At 34.9% G+C, this 2828-nt stretch overlaps 1 pseudogene; it reads left to right on the top strand.

Moving 5' to 3' along the window:
• The first annotated feature begins 1735 nt into the window (after positions 1–1735).
• On the top strand, positions 1736–2284 carry LOC114636309 (annotated as a pseudogene).
• The last annotated feature ends 544 nt before the right edge of the window (positions 2285–2828 follow it).

Raw genomic sequence — 2828 nt, forward strand, 5'->3', positions numbered from 1 at the left:
TTTGAGAATTGTGGAAAGAGACGCCTCCAAACTGATAGAATGATGTTGTCTAAGCAGAGTCCCAGATGCCAAGAGGAAACCTCTGCCAACAGACTGAAAATAGTTCTGTATTCAAGTAGAGGAAATCCAAACTTATTCCCTAGAACCTTAGATGCCAAACTATACCATTGATATCCCTTCACTGATTCCCATATTTCAGGTATTTTACAAAAAAATACATATTGAGAAATAAGATAGTAGGATTAATTTTAGAGAGAAATAAGTTGAAGACTAAATCTGAAGCATCAATATAAGAATTTGAAAACTCCATGAAAAGCTTTCGAAATGTGTACAAGAGTAGTTGGTGTCAATAAACAGCCAAAAATACCATCATAGAGAGTTTAAGCAATCATTAAAAGATGCACTGGGTCCTCTAATGGCAACACCAGACTAAAATCCAAGACGTATTCAAATCAGTTAGCTTTTGCAGAAGCTTTAGGAGAGCTATTTCAGACTGAAAGTCCTAGGGAAATGATAAAATATGCACAGAAAATACAACTAGAAAAAATCAAAGAGTAAGAAAACATGCAAAAAATGAAAGTAAGGATGGTGACAAGAAAGGTGAAATGAAAAAAAAGAGAGAGAGAAAAAAATTGGTGCTGAATTTGTTCAGTATCTCCTATCTGCAAAGCCACTGTCAATGAGGGCAATGAACATTATCTGAAACACATAGGCTTCTGTTAGCAGGCTAAACATGGAACATAGATTGAAAGAGAAGCTCAGAATTCATTTTGTAAAAAACCTGGGAGATATTAATTTAATCCTAGGGCCAGAGAAACTTTAATGTTGAGGCAAAATAGACATAGCAGAATGTATTAAGTATGATTTTCTCTTTGTGCAACTAAAACAGGGCTCTAAATTGGGCGACTAGAAGGGGAACGAAACAATACAGATTTCTACATGAAATCATAGTTGTTCAACGTTACAAGAGTGTCTAATTCCAGAAATACATATTCTAGCGCAATTTAGATATTAGGAGTATAGATACCTAGTGACAATGGTCTTGCTGACATATCAAACAGGTAAAAATGATCTCTCCAGAAGGGGTGCAGCTTTGTTAAATCAAGCTGTAAATTTACAAAGACCAATACACCACTACATCAGAAATTGCTCCCATCCAAAAGTTAAAAAAAAAAGAAAAAAAAAGAAAAATATTTTAATTATGAATGAAAACATATAACAATAACAGAAAACAAAGTACCATGTAAGATTTAGATTAGTGAATTATGAATATATATATGTATATACATATATATGTATGTATGTACATATGTATGTGTGTGTGTGTGTGTATATATATACACACACATACACACATACATATGTATATACATTCTGCCTCTCTAAGCATCTCATCAGAAAGAACTAAAGAAACTAAAAGAACTAAAGAGTCCTTTTTCAAAATTCAGTAGAAAATTTCTCTTCCAAAGGAGCCAAACGGAATTGTAATGTCACAACTGAAGAATCATATTTCCATCTAAGCTATAATTTTTGCATTGGGTGGGATAGCTTGGATGTTTATAGGGTTTCTCATGGGGGGGAAACTTTTGATTTTTTTTTTTACTATTTTTTTAATTTTTTACTTTTGATTTTGTATTGCTGACTGTTTTGCATGGGACCCTCCAGGCTCATACAGATGCTCACAATTTATAAACTATTGAGAACTTAACAGCATTAAACAGGCAGTGGAAGCAAGATGGAGTCACAGGCCCAGGTTGTCATGTTGCTGCTGCTCTGTATGTCTGGTGAGAAGTTCAAAATTATTATTATCGTTTTAGAATCACATCTATTTATATAATAAATTTGCAATGTGTTCTAGGGTGTAATATTTCTTTCATAAGAATTCTCTGACAATATGACATTACAAGAAAACTCAATGACTAATTTCAACAGTCATATCATAATCTGTGTTTGTATACATGTTCTCCACATGCTCATTATTCCAGATACCTGTGGGGACATTGTGGTGACCCAGTCTCCATCCTCCCTGGCTGTGTCAGCAGGAGAGAAGTTCTCTATCAGCTGCAAGTCCAGTCAGAGTCTTTTATAGAGTGCAAATCAAGTGAACCACTTGATCTGGAACCAGCAGAAACCAGGGCTGTCTCCAAAACAGCTGATCTACTATGCATTCACAAGGGAATCTGGGATCCTTGATCACTTGATAGGCAGCAGATCTGGAAGAGATTTCACTCCCACCATCAGCAGTGTACAGGATGAAGATCTGGCACTTTATTTCTGTCAGTAGCATTATAATTCTCCTCCCACAGTGGTTTAGTCTCTTACACAAATCTCCTTGAGAGTCTCACCAGCTGCCTATGTCCATACAGCCCTGGGCCTGCACATTTCCTTCTTCTGCATGAGAATCCATGTGCCTGAAACACTCACAAATTTGGCAGACCCCAGAAAGAACAATAGGTTCAATATCTTTTGGTTTGAAAAGTGTTTGCATGAAAAATTTAAAACATAGCTCAATATCTTTCTGTTCCTTCTGTATCACATTACCACAAACTCTTTTCTTTGAATATGAGAGATTTATTTTTCTATAGTTCTGGAGTTCTGGTATTCATCATTATACTCCATGGACTAATGTGATGGTATTAGCAAACAACCCTATAGTTTGGAGGCTCTAGGAAACAATGTTTCTTGATTTGTCTAGCCTCTAGAGTACTTTCCTACTTCATTATGGGTATATACTTCTTTCTTTTTTCTCTTTTTCATAAATTCTTTTACTTTTGTCACATTTTGGTTAATTATATTTTTGCATTTAATTACACTTTTTTTGTATATAT

This window comes from Grammomys surdaster, unplaced genomic scaffold, assembly GCF_004785775.1.
Source record: "Grammomys surdaster isolate TR1022 unplaced genomic scaffold, NIH_TR_1.0 123465, whole genome shotgun sequence".
Lineage (NCBI taxonomy): Eukaryota > Metazoa > Chordata > Mammalia > Rodentia > Muridae > Grammomys > Grammomys surdaster.